At 41.9% G+C, this 25709-nt stretch overlaps 1 long non-coding RNA gene across 1 annotated transcript in view; it reads right to left on the bottom strand.

Annotated features, from left to right (window-relative positions):
* LOC124102596 (uncharacterized) overlaps positions 1-15250 on the bottom strand; it is a 48488-nt gene extending 33238 nt beyond the window's left edge. Inside the window, exon 1 of the long non-coding RNA XR_006854931.2 lies at positions 15018-15250. This is a non-coding gene — a long non-coding RNA (uncharacterized LOC124102596). The remainder of the gene's footprint in view (positions 1-15017) is intronic.
* Positions 15251-25709: the final 10459 nt, after the last annotated feature.

Below are 25709 nucleotides of genomic sequence, written 5' to 3' on the forward strand. Positions count from 1 at the left end.
AAAATATGACTGCTGATGATCCAAACAGCTGTAAGCATCATTTCTGCATTCAAAGTAGAGAGAAAAGGAGCAGAGTAGGCCACGCCAACTAGAGCTGCGCATATTAGAAAAGCAAAACTTTTTCCAGCAACATCCCAGCAGATTTTCATGCATATCTCCCTAATCTGAGTCATATGGCCATTGTTAGGTGCAAGGGAGCCTGGAAAATGGAATATTTAGCTTTTGGGGGCTTTGTCGGAAGATACAGCAAGAGAATGCAAGTCTGGGCAAGGATCTGGGTTAGCTAAATAGTAGCCTTTGCTATCGAACCTTCAATCATGGATCCCATTCTTCTATTAATACCACAAAAGCACATAACGTGGGGACTATAAGCTGGTAACCATTTACCAAGCCTTATTTCATAATTCACAGGGCAGAGATAATCCCCAAGGCATAGATCTATTCAACAAATATGTAGTAAAGATCTTCAAGTAAGGTACTGAGCTGAGCTCTGCAATGTCATCCTGAGTCGCAGGAATAGACCTGCTGCCCTAGAGGACCAGGGGTGCAGCCTCACTGTAGACCTAGGGGGAAGGGGAAGGAAGATTACCAACGACCTTCCATTTCATTTTTACTTCAATTTTTGTGTAGTTCTTTTAAGTTCCATTTCCATTCCCATTCTCTTCTTGTATCCATTAGCTTTTAAAAAAAAAAAAAAACACTTATTTTTTAGAAGTAGTTGAACACAATACCCTTATTTATTTATTTATTTTTATGTGGTGCTGAGGATTGAACCCAGGGCCTTGCATGTGCTAAATGAGTGTTCTACTGCTGAGCCACAACCCCAGCCCTATCCATTAAATTTCGCTGCAATGACTATCCACCCCAAAACTTGGTGGCTTAGAACTGCAATATATTGTGGGTCAATAGATGGTTTTCTTCCTTCCTTCCATCCTTCCTTCCTTCCTTCCTTCCTTCCTTTCCTTCCTTCTCTCTCTCTCTCTCTCTCTCTCTCTCTCTCTCTCTCTCTCTCTCTGTCTTTCTTTCTTTCTTTCTTTTGGTGCTAGGAATTGAACTCAGGGGCACTCGACCACTGAACCACATCCCCAGCCCTATTTTAACTAGAGACAGGGTCTCACTGAGTTGCTTTGTCCTCCCCGTTGTTGAGGCTGCCTTTGAACTCGTGATCCTCCTGCCTCAGCCTCCTGAGCTGCTGGGATTACAGGCGTGCGCCACCATGCCCAGCCAATGGATGGTTTTCTGATCTCCCCAGGCCTGGATGGTCACAGTGAGGCTTGCTCATTCATTGCAATGAGCTGGCAGATCAGCTGAGGGCTGTGGGTTGAGGATGGTCTCACTCACACCTTGGACTGGCTGTCAGCTGGGGCAATGGGGCATCAGGGTCACTTGTCCCTCATTATCCTGCAGACTTGCTCAGACCTATAAGCAAGGTGGTAGTTAGGGTTCCCAAGAATAGCAAGAGTGGGTGACCCTCAATGTGCAAGCACTTTTCAAGTCTCTGTTTGCATCACATTTGCTCCCTATTTCATCAGTCAAAGCAAGTCACAAGGCCAGCCCAGAATCCAGAGATGGAGAAATAGAGTCCATCTCAAGACAGCAGGAGCAGAAGAGTCATGCTGGAAGAGAAAGAGCAGGAAAGGGAAGAATCTGTGATCATTTTGCAAACTGCCATACTCCTTTCCTTCTGTTATGTTGTATGTGTTAGTCAGGTTTTCAATTCTGTGACCAAAATACCTGACAAAAACAACTTAAAGAAGACAAGTTTATTTGGGGCCCAAGGTTTCAGAAGTTTGGTTCACAGTAGACCAGATCCATCACCCTGGGCCCAAGGTGAGGCAGAGCATCATGGTGGAAGGGTGTGGGGCAGAGAAGAGCTACTCAGCTGGTGGCAGGCAAGAAGCAGAGCAAGAAGGGGGGAGGGGCCACAGGGAAGATGCACCTTTCAGGGAAAGCCCCCAGTAACCCACCTCCTCCAGCCATGCCCCATCTGCCCACAGTCACGACCCAGTTAGTCCGCTAAAACCAGGATGGACTGGTTATTACACCTGTCCTCATCTAATCATTTTACCTCTGAAGATTCCTGCAGTAGTAGAGGAGCTTTTGGGGGACACCTTATACCCGAACCCTAACATTATATGTCATAAATTTGTTTAAGTTGGTTAAAGATCTTTGGCCAGGGTACAATTCACTTCTATCAAACACGCATCACGGTGCCTCTACAAAGAGATTTCAACACTTCTTTTTAATTAAAAAGTAGCCCCTCATTGGGGCTGGGGTGGGGGAGCCTTTATTATTCATCACCAGCTCCTAATCCAGTGACTGTCAAACTTTATGGACTAAAATCCATTAGTAAAAATTTATTTTACATCATCTAGAATACACACACATACCTGTTTCATAAAACAATGCATAATTTGCAGGCAAATGGATGGAACTAGAGAATATCTTTGTTGGGAGCCGCTCTGGACAGGAGCTATGTATGTGGTGAGCCAGCCATGGGCTGTGTGTGTGAACTATGAGCATTGAGCACACAAAGTGGACTGGACTGACATTGCCTCTCTGGGCTGGTGATATATGTGTCCTTTTTACTCACTCTGCCTATGATCCCCAAAAGCACATGGGATGGGCATGGCCTCCCTAGATGTCAGTCAGCCTGCTGACAGCAAGACATCATGAAGCTAGACTCAAGCCCCTCCAACCTGACCCCTTGCCTCATTTGAATGGCTTTCTCCCCAATAAAAGTTCAGCACGTGCTCCTCGCTTTCTTTCTTGCCTGCCTTGCTCCCTTTGGGAGAGCTGCGGCTGAGGAGCGGTCACTGAACCCAAAGAAAAGATACTTTCTGTGTCTGTGTCTTTATTTAGTCCCCAAATTCACTTGTAGTGACCCTGACCAGTTTAATCGTGTGTCGTGACATATCATACTAAGTGAAATAAGCCAATCCCCCAAACCAAAAGCTGAATGTTTTTTTCTCTGATAAGGGGATGCTGATTCATAGTGGGGGGCGGGGGAGGGGGAGGATAGAACGAACTTTGGTTTGTATAGAGGGGAGTGAGGGGAGGGGTGGGGTTGTGGGGATAAGAAAGATGTAGAATGATTCAGACATTATACATGTATATACTGTATAATATACATGTATAATTACGCTACTGGAGTGGCTCTGCACATGTACAGCCAGAGGAATGAGGAGTTGTGCTCCATTTGTGTACAATATGTCAAAATGCATTCTACTGTAAAAGAAAATATTAAAAAATAAAACCCAGTGTCTATCCTTATTATATGTTTCATTCTAATAGTCTCTATCATATTTAAATTCATTTTTTAAAAAAAATTATGGGCTGGAGATGTAGCTCAGTGGTAGAGAGCTTGCCTATCAAGCATGAGGCCCTGGGTTCAATCCCATTACTGGGGTGGGGGGGGTTGGGGTGTGTTAGTTGGCTTTTCATCATTGTGACTCATCGTTGTGAAATCATATCAGAATGGCTGGTATAATTTGACTTAAGAGGATTGAAACCAGATACAGTGGGGCCTGCCTGTAATCCTAGTGACTTGGGAGGCTGAGGCAGGAGGATCACAAGTTAGAGGCCAGCTGGGTACCCTGTCTCAAAATAAAAAATAAAAATATTCTGACTTGCAGATTTAGAAGTTCTAGTTGGTAGTTCATTTCCCTGTTGCTTTGGGGCCTTGTGGTAGGGCAGCACATCATGGTGGGAAAATGTGGTTGTTATGGTTTGGGTGTGAGTTGTCCCCCAAAAGTCCACATGTGAGACAATGCAAGAGAGTTCAGAGGAGAAATGACTGGGTTGTGAGAGTCTTAACCCAATCAGTGCATTGATCCCCTGATAGGGATTACCCGAGTGATAACTGAAGTGGTGGGGTGTGGCTGGAGGAGGTGGGAATTGGGGCACGGCTTTGGGGTATATATTTGTATCTGACAAGTGGAGTCTCTCTTTCTGCTTCCTGACCATCATGTGAGCTGCTTCCCTCTGCCACACTCATCTTTTATGATGTTCTGTCTCACTCAAACCCCAAGGAATGGGGCCAGCCTTCTATGGACTAAGACCTTTGAAACCGTAAGTCCACCAATAAACCTTTCGTCCTCTACAATTGTTCTGGTTGGGTCCTTTTAATCACAGCAGTGAAAAATCTGACTAAAAAAGTGGTGGAAAAAGCTGTCCACTTCATAGTGGCCAGAAAGCAGAGAGAAGGGGTCAGGGTCCCAATAACCCCCACTGACCTTCCTTCCTTCCACTGGGCCTCACCACTACCTCCCAATAGCACCATGGGCTGGTGACCCAGCCTTTAACACATGGGCCTTTGGGGAACATTGAAGATCCAAAATACAACAATGACCCACTCAGTTAATCCACCCCCTGCTAATGAGTCAGAACCCAGAGTTTGAAAAGCACTATCATAAGCTAAGGCCAGGAACACAATTTTTTCCCAAATTTTATTTTGTTTTTGTTTTGTTTTATTTGCAGTGCTAGGCATGAGACCTGGGCCTTATGCACACCAACATGCATTCGACCACTGAGCTATATCTTCAGATCTTTTTGCCATTATTGTTTTTAATTCACACATAATAATTGTACATATTTATAAGGCACAGTGTTTTTTTTAATTTTTATTTTTACATGTAAGCATTGTGTAATGATCAAGTCATGGTATTTAGCATATCTATCACCTCAAATATTTATCATTTCTTTTTGGTGAGAACATCCAGAATCCTCTCTTCTAGCTATTCTGAAATACACACCACAATATTGTTAACTACACTTGCCCTACTGTGCTATAGAACACCAGAGCTTATCTTTCCTGTCTGACTATAACTTTGAACCTGTTCACCAATTTCTCTTCCTATATACCTTCCTCTGCTACCTTCCCCAGTGTCTGGTAATCACTGTTCTAGTCTGTATTTCTATGCAATCAGAATTTTTTAGATTCCACAAATGAGTGAAGTCAAATGGCCCTTGTCTTTTGTGTCTGACTTACTGCACTTAATAGGATTCCTCCTAGGTTCATCCGTGTTGTTGCAAATAACAGGATTTCATTCTTTTTATGGGTGAATTGTATTCCATCATGTATACGCACCACATTTTCTTCATTCATTCACCCTGAACATCACTTTTCTAAGCAAAGGGGAGCCTGAGTTTGGAGCTTGCGGGGCCTAAAGACCAGCATGACCGGAGCCTACTGGGAGGGAAGTGAGATGGGAAATGTAGGCAGGAGCCTGCCAGGAAGGTCTGCAGGCTGCAGTAGGGAGTTTGTGACTTATTCTAGCAGAAGCTTCTGATGATTTGAAGCAGGGAAATGATATGATATAATCTATTTTCCAAAAATAGTTGCTCCTCCTGACCTAATGCAGAGTCCAAGAATAATTATAGAATGACTTAATTTTCTCTAAATTTAAAATGAGCCTGGAATGACTTGAAGACCCTCCACAGATGATTCTCATTCTATCCCACATTCATTCCATCAAACTCATTTCCTGATTCCTCTCCCTACACCAGGGCTCTTACCCTCTGCTGAACTCCTCTGGAGACCAGAATTCTGCAGAAGTACCAAGTTCTAAAATTCTTCTATCAAGCCCAGTATCTTGTTATCCTTCTAGTACTAAAAATCCACATATTTGCTGGGCACAGGGTCCTCCTTGGCCAGAGTCATGCATACCCAGATTTTTGTTTCTGATTTGCAACATTGACACTTGGAAGGACATTTCTGAGCTGGCAGCTGGCTCCTCGCAGCATAAAAGCAGGTCTCCTCTCCCAGTGGGGTTCTCCTCTGGGTTGGGCTGTCTGCAGCGCCTGCTGTTGAGAGCTTCCACACATGGTCTCAATCCTGGACACAGACTGAGAATCAAGCTGGGAGGCAGCTTGATTGTGTAACAGGAGGCAGGCAGATTTCCCAGGGCCTGGGCCTCCTTCTTGGCCTGTCCCCAGAAGATGACTTCCAGCTGCTTTTCTTTCCTGAGCCTTCCTCCTCTTCTCTTTCCCCTTTATTTGTCTGTTCCCCTCTCCCTCCTCCTCTGGCCAACCCCCAAGCCAGGCAAGACTTCAGGTGGAAAATGTCCCTGTCCAAAAAGAGAAATCCAGGCCAGGGAACAGAATGCTGAAGAGTGGAGAGGGAGCATCCCTTTTCCTGGAGAGTCTGCAATCGCTGCCTCTTGTCTGGGGTGTAATGGACGAAGGAGTCCTTTGACAAGTTAACCCCTCACCTCCCTGTTCCCAGCCTCTCTTTCCCACACTGATGAAAGTGGACAGCATCCAACAGATCTCTTTTATTTACTTTGTGGTTTCCAAAATAGATACTCTGAAAGCCTGGGGGCAAATACTCTTAGAAAAGGAATAGAGGAGAGAGAGGGGGAAGAGGGAAGAGAGAGATTGCATTGAAAATCAGTCCCAACAGCAGTGGGCAGGGGCTCCACATTCACTTCAAACCCATTGACAACCCTGTTTCTGCCCCTTATTCCCTGCATGGATTAAGGTTGCCTATTTTAATCTCTCTGAAGCTGTAATCTCTGTTGTAAAATGAGCATTTTGCTGTACCTGTTTCTCAAGGCTGAGTACTAAAGAAACTCTTAATGCAATCAATCATCTACGCTAAGTATCTGTTAAATGGTAGCTTAACAACAATTAATATTCACATGAAGAACATTGGAAATAGAAGCTAGCAGGTACCTTTCGAGAAAAGAAAAACAGAAAGTAGTCGTTTTCAAAGATTTTCAGAAATGCAAGCTATTAGTTTAATGCTGTCCATCTTTGTGAATCAGAGAGTTTCCCAGGGGCTCTCCTCTCTTTCATCAGTCAGGATCATTACGGGGATGTGAAGCAGGAAAGATGAATAGATGTTTATTCACACATTTCAAAGATAAAGGCCCAGGTGGAATAAGGTAATGAATGTAAAAGTACTTAGCATACAGTACAGTGCACTGAAGTGCGCACCTGATTGTTTCTGGATTTTTGTTATCACACAAGCTGATAAGCAATGGGACGGTCCTACCTAAGCAAGGTCCTAACTCTTCAATGTTTTCTGCCTCTCACAGAAAGAAGGGAAAGGAGGCTGTGAAGAGAGACTGTCCCAAGTTTAGGCAGGCAGCAGGAGGTAAGCCTCAGGTATGTGCCTAATGAGTTATGTGGATGCATTCTCAAGCCTTAGAGGGCCGTGAGAGGCAGGGACCAGGCTGAAAAGGTCAATCCAGTATCCCCAAAGCAATGTCCGAAAATTGCAGCTGTAGGGATAATAGATTTGAAATGGGAGGTGAACTTAAATTTAAAAAGCAAATAAGCAATGGGAATATCTCCCCAGTCACAATCCTTTTGAAGGCAGTTCAAGCTTAAAAACAAAGAAACGGTTCCCAATATAATGAGGGGGTTGTGTTTTATAATCCTCCACAGCTAACGAGTTTGATTCTTTTTTTCAAGGACTGGAAATGATGGCTTGGATTCCAATCAAGAAGACCACATAACTGGTTTTGGATCCCAGTGATTCTGCAAGTAAGAACTGAGAGAAGCAAACTGAGTGTGGGTTATTTTTCTGAAAATAAACATAAATCAGACTCGCACAGGAAGATGCCAGAATTATGCAAGTCCCACATCTGGTCTTATATTCTCCTTGGAAGCTTCTGAGCAACGTTTTTATTATTATTTTTAAATCTCAATCGATTTTCCTAGTGAATCCTTCGGATTCTTCTTTAAATAAACACAAAAATGGATATTTCTTTTAGGGCTGCTGGCTTCTTAGTTATATTGCAAGCACCTTAAATGCAACATGCCCCCAAATAGAGAAAGCGCTCATTATCTCCTCTAACCAACACCTCCATCCTCCTACCTTCCACTCTCATCCCATATAACCAGTCACCCAACCAGCAACCTGGGGGGGGGCTCCTTAGGTGCTCCTTTTCCTCATGCTACTTGTTAGAATAAACACTAATCCGTGCCTAGGGAAGCTTACAGTGAGATAGGGAGGACTCCACAGAAAATGGTAAGGAAGGAGGTGGAGAGGGGGAGATGGCCATTTCCCTTATATCCAGTCTTTAGGTGAGAAGCAAAACAGAATGACCCTGTAAAGTAAAAGAATGTATTCATAAAACATTGAGGAGATCCACACACGATGAGCATGCAACCTAACCTGTATATTCCCCTGCTTTTAGAAGCAGTGTGGTCCTCCATAGTACCCGCTACTGCTGAGGAGTGCATGAGTTATAAAATGTCCCAAACCTCCCCCTTGAGACCCCCCAGTTCTTTCTTTGGGATCAGTAAACAGTGTGCTGGAGGCGTTTGCAGCCCTGGGGTTGAACATAGTGATGTTCCCACGAGTCACTAAGATCTATCACATCTGTAACCTAAACCTTTCTCAAGTCCCACCAGTTTTCTCCATCTCTTCTTGTCCAGGACATCATCTTTGCTCACCCAGATTGCTAAGTAATAGCCATAAAAGCCCCACACCCCACTGCTGAGGCCCACATTTCCAGCTCCCTGCCCATCCCAGGCCTCCATTACTTGTACAGCGACTCCAGGCTTTCTGATCATCAGCAGCAGGCCACTCCACCAGTCTTCTCCCACTCCTGAAAGCTCACAAGCCCAGCACTGAGGGTCCTGAGGGAGAAGGGGATGCTGAGGGCTGCCCAAGAAACTGGCGATGAGGAGGTTGATGGAGATTGCATCAGAGACCCAAGGGGCCACGGCGCAGGTGAGGCTACCGTGCTCATGTGCTCCACTCCACAGCCTCCTAGGCTCTTACCTTGCTGCATCATGTGTGTGTGTGTGTGTGTCAAAATAAATATAAAATGTGCCACATTAGTCTATTTACTTATAAAGCCAGGCATGGTGGTGTACACCTGGAGTCCCAGCTACTCAGCAGATGGAGTGAGGCAGGAGAATCACTTAAGTCCAGGAGTTTGGGACCAGCCTGGGCAATATAGTGAGATCCTGACTCTTAAAAAAACAAATATAAGTCCTTCGTGGCTTTAGGTATACTTACATTGTGCAACCATCACCACTATCCATCTCCAGAATGTTTTCACCTTCCCAAACTGAAATTCTGCACCCAAAAACAATACCCTCCTATTCTTCACTCCACTCATCTCCTGGGAAACACCCTCTACTTTCTTTCTCTGTGCATCTGACTGCTCTAGGTACCTCACTGAGAGAATCGTGTAGTGTTTGTCCTTTGGGGTTTGGATTATTTCAGTTAGCATAATGTCTCCAAGATGCATCTTTGTTGTAGCCCATATCAGAATTTCATTTCTTTTTTAAGGCTAACATTCTATTGTATGTATCTACACATTTTGTTTATCCATTCATCCTTCTATGAAGGGTTTTTTGGGGGGAAGTGGGGCGGGGAGGTATCAGAGATTTAACTCAGGGGCACTTGACCACTGAGACACATCCCCAGCCCTATTTTGTTCTTTATTTAGAAACAGGGTTTTACTGAGTTGCTTAGGACCTCACTCTTGTTGAGGCTAACTTTGAACTCATGATCCTCCTGCCTCAGCCTCCCAAGCTGCTGGGATTACAGCTGCTGGGCTACTGTGCCCAGTTTGGCATAACTCGTTTTAACATCCTGCCTTCCCAACCAAATTGTGAACTCTTACACCAGGATTAGGTCTTGACACAAATATTTGTTGAATACATGATCATTAACCCCAGTAAAAAGAATCTTGTATGAGACTAAAAGCTAAGATGAAAAAGGACAGGGAGAATAGGAGGGACTCTGGGCTCTCATAAGGTTTAAATCATCCTAAATTTACAAAGCTTCAATTAAGATCTTAAACAGGTAAAAGTCTCCATAGGGAGGCTTTGTCATTTATCACTTGTGGTTAAGCTCACAAGCTCCGGAGCCAGACTACCTGGATTCATATCCTAGCTCTACCCTTTCCTGCTTATAAGCCCTCCAGCATGTTTCTTAAACCTCTTTCTGGAAAACGGGGATAGTAATGGTGTGACTATGAGTTTTAAAGGAGTTGACATGCAAAAAGAATTTTTTTGGAAGAGTATTTAGCCTATAGTATGCACTCAATAAAATCTAACTTTATCAAAATTAGAGAAAGAGTAGAGTATGAGCTAACTTTGGAATATCTGAACAAAGTATCAGTGTGGTGGGGACAGGTTGTTACACAGTACATTTGGTTGGGAAAGTAATTTGACATTTTAAAAGCACCTACTTTGGGGCCTGGTTATTATTATTTACTACTATTATAGATCATTTCCATTTCAGAGGTATGAAAAATGTAATGACACAGAGATGGTCAATCACTTGCCCAAGATAATAGTTTTACCAAGAGGCTGAGCCTAGTTTCAAATCTAATTTCAAAGGAAAATGGTAGAGTAATAACACATCCCATTTGCATGGAGAAGAAACCCTAGGATCTGGTGGTGGGGACTTTTAAAGAGGATGATTCAAAGCCTCATGAGCAGGGGGAATGAAGAGCTGGTAATCCCAGGGCTAAATTTTTCATAGACCTATCATCCAACAGAACTTTCCTAGGGACACTGGCATCCCTGATCCTTAAGTACCCTGGGACAGACATTGGGATCATACACCATTAAGGCACAGAGATAGTTGCTACCACTATATTTATTCTCACCTTTCTCCTCAGTAATAAAACTGTAGGTTTTATCTGGGCATGACCATGTAGAATAAAGACCTCATATTCCAATCTCCTTTGGTGCCTGATGTCTCCAGGATTATATTCTAGTCAATGAGGCATTGAAGTGTGGCGGTGCAACTTCTGGGAAACATTGTTAAAAGGCAAGTGGTGTGTGCCTCCTTCTTTTTCTCTTCAATGTCTCCTCCCGAAATGTGTCTGTATGGTCCCAGCTGCCATTTTGGAAGCTTGAAGACCATAGAGAATTGAAGAAATTAGGCTACAGAGCTCTTCCTGCTCTGAATCATGCACATCGGGAGTTCTTTATGAAGGAAAGAAATGAACTTTATCTTGCCTAAAGGCTCTATTAATTTAGATGTTTCTCTCACATTTTCTGTTAACCAAATCAATACTTATGCCTCCTAGTTAATAGATTCCCACTCCTGGTATGTGTACACTTGAGCCTTTCCATACTCTGGCCCAGGTTGAAAAGACTAGAGTCCTGACTCTCAAGACCCATCCCTTGTTTTACCACCCAAAAGTGAAAAAGACAGCCCCCCATTTCCAAAAGTAGTTCTTAGCTCTATGCATCTTGTTCAGCATCTTCTTTTTAGACAAAGACTGGTAACCATGGAAGCTTCAAATGTATTATTAGTCTGTCTACTAAGCAGAAAAATAAAACATTATTTTCCTGCTGTTGTGACTATCAGAAAAAAAAAAAGCCCACTAAATAAACCCAATCATTGTAGCTCTGTTGATTGAACAGTGATTGAAATAAAATGTTATTCATAAAACTGAAAAAAGTTGATAAATTAGTATAATTCTTTTAATTTAAATCTTATACCTCATTTCTTCCTTGGAAAATAAATGTAATTTGTTTGAAGAGCCAATTGTTATGGCTAACCCTGCAATTATTTATTTGTTCATTGATTCATTCAAAATACAGTCATTCATTCAACAACACTCATTAGTTTTACAAAGTAAAAAGACAACACTTGCAAGTAGAATTTGTTTGTCCATCATGCAGGACATTGGAGGGAAAAAATTTAGAAACCTTGCCCCTGGCAGACCAGGAAATGTACAGATTTGCTAAGAAGAGAAAAATAACATCTAGGGAGGAACTAAACCGTATAATCAAATCTGGGCTGAGACTTTCTTGCTAAAGGCTGTTCAAATACACAGCAGATGCTTACATATATAAATATATGAAGGTTCTACTAAGATGAAGAAGCTGCCCAAGGGGAGGTAATTGGGAGACTCTCTGGTTTGGACTCACAGATCAGACCCTCTCAAACTCACCTCAAATGTGCCTGTCTAACTGGCTGGAGATTCTCATTTGAAACTTCTCATCCCTCAATCATCTCCCTTCCATGAAACCTGAACCCATTTCAAAACCCAGCAAAAGGACAAGCCACTATAAGATCTGTGTCTTACTACATAAAATTATGTGTGAGCTGGGCATGGTGACATGCCTGTAATCCCAGTAATCCTAGTTATTCAGAAAGTTGAGAGAGCAGGATTGCAAGTCCAATGTCAGCCTGTACAATCTAGCAAGACCCTGTATCAAAATAAAATTTTAAAAGTACTGGGATGTAGCTTAGTGGTAGAGCTCTTACCCAGCATGTACATGATCCTGGGTTCAGACCCCTACTACTGAAAAAAAAATTAGGTACATCTATAAAATTAGGAAGCATCAACAAATACTAAAGTCCCTGAAGGTTTAATGGTCTAAGAGTCCCAAGAATAACTGTCATTTATCTAAACACATATATAACAAATACTTTACAAACCCATTATTTATAATTTAATACTGCTAGTGATATATAATCTGTTATGTCCATTGTAGTTAAAGAAGATCTTGGCACAGGAAAGTGAAGTTCGGTGGCTTATGCCTATAATCCCAGGCACTCGGGAGGCAGAATCAGGAGATCACAAGTTGGAGGCCAGCCTGGGCAACTTAGCAAGACCCTGTCTCAAAACAAGAAATAAAAAGACTGGGATGTGACTATCTGGGTTCAATCCCAGTATCAAAAAAAAGAAGAAGAAGAAGAAGAAGGAGGAGGAGGAGGAGGAGGAGGAGGAGGAGGAGGAGGAGAAGAAAGAAGAAAGAAGAAAGAAAGAAAGAAGATAGAAAGTTCGGTATCACATAGAATTCACAAAGAAGTGGCAGAGCTCAGGCTGTCAGACTATAAAACGGGTGTTCTTGGCACCTGGGTGTTAAATACATGTGCTACTCTCTAAATAACTTCTCTTTTCCAGCATTGGTAACCCCTATAACACACCCACACATTCTCTTTGTTGTATTTGTTGTATAACCATTTATATAAGTGTCTTTCCAAAATATGAATTCCTTGGGAGAGGGACTATATTTGAATCATCTTTATAACACTCTCTGCTCAGAATATGGGACTTGGCACACAGTAGGTGAGCAAATGTTTAGTTAATTAACTGTATCAATCACCAAAACTTAACAATCATGAGCACCTTGCACACTCATCTGGTGTGCAACAGGCCATGAAGACTGGGCATCCTTCTGCTATGTCACATTATTCATGGTGAATACATCCCAATGTATGCCTTCTTTAAATCTACTGAATACCTCTTAAGGGCCAAGTGCTGTGCTAGGTCCTTTAAAGAATATAAAGATTATTAAGACATGGCTTCTGTCCTTCTGGAGCCTACAATGTAGAAATAAGACAGACACAAACAAATGGCTTGACCAGGAAGGTGATTATGACAGGGGTAACATGGAGACACAAATAGAGCATTGTTGATAGAATGCTCTATCAACAGAAGACACATCATGGTTATAAGCATTACCAAGAAAGAAAAATTGCTCCTATGCATATCAATGATTTGAAGATGCATCTTTATTTCAGAGATTTCAAAATATTTTTAAAATAAGTCTCTTGAATGAAATATTACCGATACATGCTACAACGTGGATGAATCTTGAAAACATGCTTAGTGAAAGATGCCCGCCACTACAGGTCCCATTTTTATTAGATCCCAAATAGGTAAATTGATGGAGACGGAAAACAGATTAGTGGTTACTTAACCTGGGCAAGATGGAAGGAAGGCAGCAGCTAAAGGGCACAGAACTTCTTTTTAGGGCAATGAAAATCAGAATTGATTTGGGGAATGGTTGTATACTAAAAATTGAATTGCTCATTGTAGTGCTTACTATATTTGTATGTCAATATAGCTATAACCAAAAAGAAAAAAGAAAAAGAAAAAAAGAAAAACTGTGCTCCCTAGAATCAGGAAAACGAAAGAATAGCACAATGGCACAATGGCATTCAGGGGCTGGAAGAGAGATTAAGTCAGATGGGGAGGGAGCCTTTTGGAGTAGGCATTAACACTAGGAATATGGTTAGGAATTGTGCCATAAAGAACTAGGTGGGGGGTGGGGGGTGGGAAAGGGGATCCTGGCACAGGTAACAGCTTAAGCCAAGTGCAGGAGGCAAGGGTCCTGGGTGAAGTGGAAGTGGAAGCTGAAGGAACGCAGTTTTGGTGGGAGATAAGGCTCAAAAGGCAGGCTGGCCCGTGTGAAAGAGGGCACTGAACGCCAGCCTCTCAGACACACCTTTCTCAACATGTAAAGAAAAGCCTTGAAATTCTCTCCCAGTGCCAATCTTTAAAAATTTGGCAACTTCCCACACAAAGGAAATGTATTCTCAAGACTTCTTCTAGCTGCAGGGCACTGTTACTGACCTGACAAGGCAGTAAAATCCCCTGTGGAACTTGGAGCCAGATGACAAAAAGGTTAAATAAGCAAAAAGGGCATTGCCACCGGAAACGCGGTGTTTAAACAGATGCTGGGAAGAACTGAGGATTCTGACAAGGAGCCAAGAAATTCCAAAGGTCAGTCAGCAGAACCAGGAAGCCAAAAAGAAAAAAGTCAGCACTGTGCTAAGAGTCACACGGAGGGATGAGAATCTCACTTCTTCTCCAAGAGGATTGAAAATTAAGAACAAAATGCTGTGGAGAAGGGAAGGAGGCAGAGCAAGGGAAGGAAAAGAGTTGACATCCCAGGCCAAGGGGAGCCAGCCCACGGAGAAGGAGCTCCAGGGCTCTAAGTCCTGAATTGGCCTGCCCTGAACCATGGTATGAAGCCAGGGCCATGCAGGACACAGAGCACAAAGGAGGCAGGGACCAGAATTGGCCCAGAGATTTCCCAAGCTGTCCCCAGAGGACATCCAGCCTGTAGCCTGGGCAGGGGCAGCCCCTGTGTGCTCTTTTGCCTTTGGGGAGGGGACTCCAGGAAGCTCTGCTGATTCAGCACATCTCCAAAGTGGGAGAGGGAAGCATGAGGGAGGTGGAAGCACAGCAGAATGCACCCGGCTGGGACCCCCAGCGTGGTGGGCCTGGGCCTTCAGACAAGATGCAGCTGCACTAATAAATAGAGAAGAAAATGACACCGTTTTTCCTTACCTTTGCTGTTGATTTACCTCTTCAGTTTCTGGTAGAGCTGCAAAAGTTTTAAATGAGCTCATTACTCAAGAAGTATTACAGCACAGTCTACTTTTCTTTCCAGAAATTCTGATAGGGTTCTCCAGATGTGGAGCCCTGGGAGCTCTAAAAACTTGCCCTAGAGGGCTACACAGGCAGCTCAGGCCTTCTTCCTCTAGGAAACCAGGAAACATCCTTCATTTAGAATAACAGTGGTCAGGCTACTCCACACAGAGCAAAAAATATGAGCTCTTGGCAGTGTTGGGTAAATTGAAACAAAGTGTTTATTTACCTGGAGGTTAACCCCGCCCACTACTACAAAGGGTAGGAGGCCTCTGAATTGTAGTTTGTGCCTGTTAGCACTCGCTGCCTTTGGAGATTAAGTGCTGTCAGACGTCATGCGGTCTGGATTTTTCCAAACAAAATCTGAAACCCTCTCCTCTTAGTCTCTGCCTATCTTACCCATAAAGAGCAGTTACAGGAAGAAACATTTGGCTGGTCCTGAGGATCTGATAAGACTGTTTTTTCTTCCTTAAGGTCAAAGGAGGCCTGTACCTTGCTCTCTTTATTGATCTCTTCTCTGCTATTGCCAGGGACTCTGACAGCTGGGCTCTGGTTGCAGCCCAAGTCTTAAAGGTAGGGTGAGGTACAGGAGAGGAGTCATAGTCTAGAAGAGCTAGAAGGTGGTTTTTTTTTTTTTTTTTGGGGGGGGCGGGGTTGTTTCTTAAGTAATATGATTAGAAGTGGGCACTTTCGGGGCTGGGGTATAGCTCAGTTGGTAGAGTGGTTGCCTCACATGTATAAGGCCCTGGGTTTGATCCCCAGCACCACCACCATAAAAAAAAAAAAAAAAAAAAGCAAGCACTGCAGGCCACACAGTTTCTGTGAAAAACTATTCACTCTGATATTACAGGAAGTGGGCACTTTCCATCCAAATGCAGAGCAGAACTGAATGTGAACTAGACTCAGCCCTAAATAAAAAGTCTGTCAGCTCAGAGATGTTGAATCTGTTAGGTCTGGGATCAGAGCATGTTCAAAAGCATCCTGGACCACACTTTTAGAAATGTTGAATGTAGAAACTCCCAGACACCATCACAGCTCCCGAAACTCACCTACCTTTAACCCTCTGCAGAGGGCACTCCTGGGTGAGCGCCACACACCCACGGAGGCACTGACATGGCACTGAAATGGCCCACACTTTTACCCTCCCTTCTCACACAGTCTACCGCACTCAGGGAGACTATACTCTCTCCAATCACAGAGTTTGCTCATGCAGGTCCCTCCCGCTGAAGTGTCAGCACCTTTATTTCCAACTATCAAAACCCTCCTAACCTTCCAGGCTCAAGTGCCACCTATTCCCTGAAGCCTCCCTTTATCTTTTCACACAACTATAATTCCACCTCCCTATAAACTTAAATAAATCTCATTTTTTCTCTGTACTCATCATATGATACTTATTTGGTTGTTCGTGTATTGTGGTCACTTGTGCACATGTGTATTCTCACTATTAGATGACTTTCTGAATGGAAGAGGCCATATATCATATCATCCACACTACCTGGTTTTGGACACATAGGATACAATGGGAAAATAACACCCACTTCCTAAGAACATGGAGAAAAGAAAAATGAGGTTGCCTCTCCAGCAGATTTCCACTGGTTTTCTTATCTGGACTCAAACCACCTTCTTCTGTCAACAGAATCACTATTTTACACTCACTCTCAATCCATGCACAAAAACCAGATTTCAGGAGTGATCCTGTAACCCAAGTCTAGATAATCCATGTCTTTCAGCTCCCTGGACACCATGGTTAATTCAGGAAGGGGCATATAACCCAAGCCAAGCCAATGAGATTTCATTGTAGAAGTCTTTATTGAACTATTGAGAAAAAGAGAAGCACTTTCAACTGGATTTGATGAGGAGCCTATTTAAAAATGAAGCCAGCACAGATTAGAGCAGATCTCTACTCTGGGGACTAGGGACGAGGTAGGTGACATTGGATCCAGTTGTGCCAGAAACTTCACAAAACGGGAGTTGTGTTTTCCATCACTCATAGTAAAAAGAACACAGCTTAATGACGCCCCCCCCCCCATGAAATTTCTACCAGGATAATCTACACATTTTTCTATCAATGTACAGTGAAAAAATTAGACTATATTTCAAACTTCAATGAAGGAAAAATAGATATTTTTAGTGCATCAGGAGGAGATTATCATGGTAACTTAGTAAATATAAATTATATAATGTCCCTGCATGGTGGCCTGTTGTGTGAACAGAAGGGAAATGGCCCACCAGAACATGGAGCTCCAGATGTCAAAAATCAGTAATGACCATCAGTGCAGATAAAGAAAAAAAGTACCCCTGGCTTATGGACTCAAAAACTTCTAGCAAGTCTACACCTGCTGAAGATCAGCCAACCATAGCATTTTCTTATTATTCATATTTTGATTTTTAATAAGCCACTTTATGATGATAACTTCCCCTTGAATCAGTGTCCAGGGAGAAATATGTTTATTCCATCAATGTCGAAGCTACACAAAAGTTTGTTGTTATTATAAACAAATAATTTGACTTCCCAGTTTCATACACCAGGATCCACAACCTTGGTAAATTTGAGTTTTTCTCTTATGGTGTGAGGACACAATCTGATACACCCAATCCATGAGTGATGGTCAGATCCCAACTGATATTGAGTTCATACTGTGCTTCCTCCATAATATGTGTTATCATATCTATAATTTATTGTCTTAAATTTTTAGCATTTATGATGTAATATTATATGTGTTTCTTAGATTAAGCCAGAGCCCTGGAACTGATCAGGAGTGTTCAGGGAATGGGGCAGGCAGCTAGCTGAAAGTTCTTGCTCTAGGAGTCAGTCTTTGCCTGATCATACCTTAACCAGCAATTTTAAGTAAGGTTCTCAGTGTCAGAGATAGTTGGGGTTTTGTTTGTTTGTTTGTTTTTGTTGTGCTGGGAATGGAATCCCTAGCCTCATGTATGCTAGGCAAGTGCTCTACACTAAACTACATCCCCAATCCAGGGAATTTTTTTTTTTCTCATTGCTACTGGGGATTGAACCCAGAGGTGCTTAACCATTGAGCTACAGAGATGGGTTTTTGTGGAAAACAAGTATCTTTAAAAAAAAATTTTTTTGTAGTCTTATATGGACAGAATGCTTTTATTTCATTTGTTTTATTTTCATGGGGTGCTAAGGATCAAACCCAGTGTCTCACACATGCTAGGCAGATGTTCTGCCACTGAGCTACAGCCCCAGCCCCTGAAAAATATTTTAATAAGCAAGCATGCTTGCTCTTAGAAATGGGATTTCAATTAGTGCAATTAAAAGTATTCAAAGTATGTAGAATGACTAGAAATTACTGACCTTACATGAAGAGGATATAAAACTCCAGTGACGCTGGCCTTACCTCACATACTGATGGCTATTTGGTGGTACCTCTCCCGCTCCATTGCTGGGAACTGATTCGGAAAACAAACAATACCGTGCTGTCTGAAGGGCATTACATAGGAAACAGATGTTCAAATTCAGCTTGGGTTTATATTCTTTTTTAGTGGATAATTTCTTGGCTCACCTCTCTGGCTGAGGCATTGCCACTTGGTTGATGTTTGGTGGGGACTGGGTCTCAAACAAAGCAACAGAGGACAAGAAACCTTCTGAGCAGGGCATTGCAAGGAAACACAGGGGCTGGCTTCGCTAGGCAGCAGGCAGAGGTCTTCAGGAGAAGCCAGCCTTTGCCATCGGGTGGTGTCCTTGGCTGCCAGTTCTTGTTGGCTGAATGCTCAGAGCTCCACTCAAGGGTTTTCAGCATTATGGATGTCAGGAGGCCTTGGGCTGCTCTGTAGCCATGACCTGTGGGAGTGTAAGTCATGCTTAGATTGTGGGGGTTCATAGGAGGAAGAAGAAAGAAAAAAATGCGGGGTGGTCTGGAGGTTCAAACCTAGAGTCTCATGCATGCTAAGCATGTACTCAACCACTGAGATGCACCCTTAGCCCCAGGAAGAAAGAAATTGGATGGTCAAAATACTTCCAGTGTTTCAGACCCTAGGATGAGAACTAGGTTGGTTGGAAACAACAGAAGATGAGTTGATTGCCCCCATCGGCTATCTGACCCAGGAAGCCCTCACATTTCCAAGCGTCACTTTTAGTAGCACTTTGACTGCTGTATGCACAAAAGTCTCCCAACATACGTGAGGTCAACCTTGCAACTCTCAGGGGCAAGGAGGGTCATGGCAGGGGGAGGAGGTTTCATGGGGCTCTTTTCTTTTTTGAAGTTGATTGATTTACTCTGTTGAATTTAAACAAATCACCAATAGACTTTTGAACCATACACATGCAGCCTATGTTTTGACCAAGAAAAACTCCAGGAGTACCCAAAAATCTTCCACTCTTTTTTATTTGAGCCATCAGATTTTTTTATAAGTCTCAATCTAGAAAAAATCATAGAAGATCAAAGAAATACTAAAAGCTAATGCTTGGGGCTGGGGCTGAGGTTCAGAGGTAGCGTGCTCGCCTAGTGCGTGCAAGGGGCTGGGTTCAATCCTCAGCACCACATAAAAATAAATCAATTAAATAAAGATATTGTGTCCAACTACAACTAAAAAAATTTTTTTTTTTTTAAAAAAAGAAAGCTAATGCTGGGGCTGGGGCTGTAGCTCAGTGGTAAAGCAAGCGATTACCTCGCATGTGTGAGGCACTGGGTTTGATCCTCAGCACCACATTAAAAAAAAAAGAAAGAAAGAAAGAAAGAAAAATACTGTGAGTTCATCTACAACTAAAAATATATTTTTTAAAAAGCTAATGCTTACATAGCACTAGGCACAGATCTTCAAAAAATAACTAATTTAATCTTTGTAAAAACCCTATGATCTTGATATTGCAAAAAGAGGAACTACCGCACAGAGATATTAAGAAATTTGCTCAAATTCACACAGCTAATAAGAGGAAAATGTATAGGTTTAAACCCTAGTAGCCTGATTCCAGAATCCTAGCCCTGAAATACCACACTGTTATTGCTTGCAATATTTTATCTGTGTCTTTAAAAAAAATTCTCAGTTTCATTTGTCAAATGTGTTTCATAAAGGCTCTTAGTCTGTAGTGGCAGCCTCTGTTTTATTTCTAATGTTGGTAACTTGTGTTCTTTCTTCTTTTTTCTTGCTCAGTCCAGCTGGAGATTTATCAATTTTATTGAACCTTCAAATAAACCAACTTCTGTTTGAATGAGTTTTTCTATTTTTGCTTATTTCTTATTGCATTGATTTCTGCTCTTTGTTGTTTCCTACCTCCTATTTTGTTTGAGCTTTGTTTGTTGTTGTTTTTTAAAATCTTTTAGCTTCTTGAGGTGGAAGGTTTAAATGTTGATTTTAGAACTTTCTTTGTATCCACTATAAGTGTTTAAAGTTGTAAATTTCTATTTAAGTGCTGTTTAATTGAATCTCACATATTCTGAATTTTTGTTGTTGTTGTTCATTCAGAAATATTTTCTTACTTCCTTCTTTGACCAATGGGTTATTTAAAAATGTCTTATTTAATTTCTTTTTTTCAATTTGTTCTAATTAGTTATACATGATAGGAGAATGCATTTTGAAGCATCATACATAAAGGAGTATAACTTCTCATTCTCCTGGTTGTACATGATGTAGAGTTACAGTCGTGTAATTGTAACAGTGGTCCACTTTATGCTCTGAACATAACCCTTGCTACTCTGTCACTGCAACTTATTTTTAAAAGGACATATTCCTTTCTCTTCCTCTCTCCCGACTCCTCCTGAATCCCTCCCCCTCTCTAATCCCAGGGGAAACAAGATTACTTTTCTTCCCCATCCTAGGCAGAGTTATCTGTCCCTGAATACACGCCCCCCAGAGGAATGAAGTAATCCAGACTTTGGGGATGGTACAGAAAATCTCAGAAATGACTAGCCTCCCAAATTAACAAGTGAATTACAACTATAGAGAACATGTGGAATGTAGACTTGAGTCACTTCTCTAAATGACCCCTGTTCCTGTTGATGAGTAGAATCACAGCCTTTTGGGGCAGAAACCACATTTCTTTGGATTTGGCTTATTTTGTTCGGCATGATATTCTCCAGCTCCATTTATTTACTGGCAAATCCTGTAATGGGGTTCACTTGATGCTTTGACTATATCCCTTGTGGCTTTGAAACATATTTTTCTTCTTTTTCCCTAACCTTTACCCTGATCTTCTGTTGCCTGATCTTCTCCTTCCTGATCTCTGCTCCCTAAACTCATTTTCTCTGAATCACCTCTATAAAAGCCCCCTGTTCCTTCTGATGGGCAGAATCACAGCCCTTGGGACATGATTCCCCTGTGTTTCTCGTAATGAGCCTTCTTTTTCCTTTTTCTCAAAACTGTGTCCTCATTATTGGATTGGCATTAAGGACTGCGCTTTTGGCAACAATGCCATAATTTCATTCTTCAAGACTGAGTAATATTCCATTATGTATATAGATCATATATTTTTTTAATCCATTCATCTAGGAAAGCACCTAGGTTGGTCCAATAGTTTAGCTATATATGGATGTGAGGGTGATCTGGCTGTCACCCCATTGATCCCCAGGGTTTATTCAGCTGATCTGGCTGGCTAGGCAGGTATCCCCTTCCTCCCTTACCACTCCATGGACCTCCCTCCTGAGGCTGGGCTGTGTCCTCAGTGGAACTTCCCTGATAGAAGAGGACCATTCTTAGATCAAGGGTATACTACTAGCTGTGCTCCCTTGCTAGAACCTCCAAACAAGCTCTCAAGTCCCATAGTTTAGATATTTAATTTCTAAATACTTAGATATATTATATACACATTTAAAATTTTTAATTTCATTATATTATCATCAGAAAAAAAATGCTTCTTTTAAATTTATGGAGACTTATTGTGTTGCCTATTATATGGTATTTCTGGGTGAAAGTTACATGTTTATTTAAAAAGAATAGGTACTCTGCCACTGTTAGGTTAGTGTCTTACCCATGTGAGTTAGGTCATGTTCACAGTATTTTTCAAATCTTTGTGGTGACTATTTGTCTATCTCCTTATTTAATAAATTATTAAGAGTGTTAAAATCTCTAACTATAATTGTAGATTTATCTATTTCTCCTTAAGAGTTCTGTCAGGTTTTGCTGCATTCATTTTAAAGCTCTCTTATTATCTGCACACACACACTTAGGATAGTTATCTTCATTGTGTATATATTCATGCATGTCTTTATGAAGTAACCTTTATTTTATTTTATTGGTATATATTAATTATACAGAGTAGTGGGTTTAATTGTGGCATATTCATATATTCATATAACATAATTTGGTCAGTCTTACTCCCTGATACTTCCCCTCAACCTCCTTCCTCTTTTCCCTGCCCCCTTCCAATACCCCAGTGGCTTTCTTTCTACTTTCATGATCTCACTCTTTTCTTTTCTCCTTTAGCTTCCACATATAATACTTGCTATCTTTGTTTTTAACATGATGGTTTCTAGTGCCACCCAGTTTTCTAACTACACTGAGTATCTGGCCGTCTTAAGTGACAGCTGCTTTCCCACTCGAGGGCATTTCTGAGGAAGGCTCACCACTCCCTCACACCAACCCAACCCTTAACCCCACATTAGGACCCATGGGGCTCTGATTCCTGAGCCTCCCCCTTAAAGGTCCCAGACCTCAAGCCTGTTTTGCCTCTCTCTCCTATAGAGAGATGGCCTTTATATGTCAGCTCTGACAAATAAACGCTTGTGGTCTCTGTTGGCCTGATCTCTTTTTTTCTCACTTACCTGTCTCTCATTCCTCTCTTTCCCTTCAGACATAAACCGTGGTTGAGTAAAAAACTCCATTGTGAGTATGCTACAATTTTCTTTTTTTTGTCCATTAATTTGCTAATAGACATCTAGCTGACTCCATAACTTGGCTATTCTGAATTGTGCTTCAATAAATGTGAGTATGCTTGTATCCCTAAAGTATGCTCACTTTAATTCTTTTGGATAAATACTGAGGAGTGGTATCATTGGCTCATACAATAGTTCCCCCCACCCGCCATTTTTTTTTTTTTTGCATTACTGGGGATTGAACCCCAGGCCTCCTACTTGCAAGGGAAGTGCTCTACTACTGAGCTACATCCCCACCCCGATCCCCCATCCCAGTTCTCTTTTCATTTCATTTTGAGACAGAGTCTTGCTAAATTGCTGGAATTTGCCATCCTTCTGGATCAGCCTCCCCAGTATCTGGAATTATAAGTGATTATGACCACCCCTGGTTTATTTTTAGCTTTTTGAGGACCCTCCACACTAATTTCCATAGGGGCTACACTAATTTATATTCCCAACCACAGTGCTTGAGTTCTTTCCTGCCACTTCAGCCCACCTCCATCCTTGCCGCCTTTGTAGTTTGTATTTTTGATGATGGCCATTCTCATTGGCATAAGGTGGAATCTCAGTGTAGTTTTGATTTGCATTTCCCTGATGGCTAAAGATGTTGCACATTTTTTCTCTTGGCCATATAACTCTTGGCCATTTGTATTTCTTATTTTGAGACGTGTCTGCTCAATTCAAAGGCCCATTTATGGAATGAGTTATTGGGTCTTTTTTCTTAAATGTTGATTATTTAGTTCTTTATATATTCTAGATATTAATCCTCTGTTGGAAGAATAGCTGGAAAATCTTTTCTCCTATTATGAAGGCTGTCTTGAAGTGACTGACCTTTTATGATTATGAAATTTTAACAGTGGTCCACTTTATGCTTTGAATATAGATAGCCTTTGCTGCTCTGCCAGTACGACTCATTTAAAAGGACATGTTTCTTGGGGTTGGCTCAGGGGTAGAGCACTTGTCTATCATATGTGAGGCACTGGGTTCTAACCTCAGCACCACATAAAAATGAATAAATAAAATAAAGATATTGTGTCCACTTACGACTAAAAATATTTCTTTAAAAAAGGGACATATTTCTTTTCTTCCTCTCTCCCTCCTCTTCCCGAATCCCTCCCCCTGTCTAATCCCAGAGGCAACAGGACTACCTTTCTTTCCCATCCTAAGCACAGTTATTTGTCCTTGAGTACACACCCACCACAGAAAGAATTCAGACTTTGAGAATGGCACCAGAAAATATCAAAAATGACTATCTCCCCAAATTAACAAGCGAATTGTAACTCCCACAGAGAACACATGGAATGTCGCCTTTGAATCACCTCTTCAAAAACCTCCTGTTCCCCTGATGAGCAAAATCACAGCCTCTGAGACAGAAGTTCCCAGTATTTCATTTGCTAACAAAGCACTAAACTTCTTTTTCTTTTTCTCAAAACCGTGTCCTTGTTATTGGATTGGCATTGGGAACAAGGACCAAGTTTATGGTAAAATTGTCCCTCTGTCATTGGAACGGTCCTTTTCCTGAAGTTCATTTTCATATAGCTACCTTTTAATTAATATTTGTGTAAAAGGGGTTCCCTTGATGCTTTGACTATATCCCTTGTTGTTTTGACACGAGTTTTTTCCTTTTCCCAACCATTTCCTCCCTGATTTTTCCCCTTTCTCCTTCCTGATCTTCTTTTCCCTAACCTTCTCCTTCCTGACCATCTCCTCCAAGATCTTTCTTTCTCTAAGCTTCTTTCTCATCTTTTTCTCCCTGATCTTCTTGCTAATCTCATTTTCTCTGAATTACTTCCACAAAAGTTCCCTGTTCCTGCTGATGAGCAGAATCACAGCCTCTGGGACAGGAGTCCCCGTGTTTCTCCTTTGCTAGCAAAGCAATAAACCATCTTTTTCCTTTTTCTCAAAACCAAGTCCTCATTATTGGATTGGCATCAGGGACAGGGACCAAGGTTTTGGCAACCTTTGCATGGTATATTTTGGTATATTTCATTTCATTCTTATCTTCTCACAGTTCATCTTCAAAAAAATTTGTACTACAGAATAGGTAATGACAAACCATATTTTAGTCTGCTTCTGAGGTAGGTGTAAGGGTTAAAATGGACAGACAGGAAACCTGGGCTTCGTCAAGGTCAGGTCTTTAAGTAGCCGGGCTGAGAAAATATAGACCCAAGCCAGGCCTCATCAAGGCCAGGCTGACTCCTCTGTAAGCAGAAAAATTGATAGTGAGGCGTCTGCTGCCTAGTATCCAGACACCACCCCCCACCCCCCCAAAAGGCATGGTAACCCCATTGGACAAAGGGCACCTGAAGAGTTCCTGGACACTGAGTGCCTTACCCAGGATTGGGGAGGGCTAGCCCCCTTAACCCTGTAGATTCACACAAACCCCTAGAAAATAGCCACTCCCAGGTATCCCTCTTTTGAGACCCCTCCTCCTTTGGGAGCTTTACTTTCTTTCTAATAAGTCCTGTTACTTCGCTGTCACCCTATGTAGTTGGATTTCATTCTTTGAATTCACAAAACAAAGAACCAAACCTCACACTCTGTCCTACACTTAGATTGCCCCGTCTTCCTTTACCATACCTCTTACTTACTATCCATAGGATATTGAGCCCAGAAACATGGACACAGACTTGTTTTAAAAACTCAATTATCTTTGAAAAAATTTGAAAATGAGGAACAATTTACCCATATATTTGCCATTCATAATGATCTTTTTTCCTTCGTGTAGAGCTGCTAATTTTTTTCCTTATGGCTTGAGAAATTTCTTTTTCTACTTTAGGTAGTATAGGCAATTGTTACT

The sequence above is a fragment of the Marmota monax genome, unplaced genomic scaffold, assembly GCF_021218885.2.
Source record: "Marmota monax isolate L192 unplaced genomic scaffold, Marmota_monax_Labrador192_F-V1.1 WCK01_AAM20220418_F8-fsc00112, whole genome shotgun sequence".
Lineage (NCBI taxonomy): Eukaryota > Metazoa > Chordata > Mammalia > Rodentia > Sciuridae > Marmota > Marmota monax.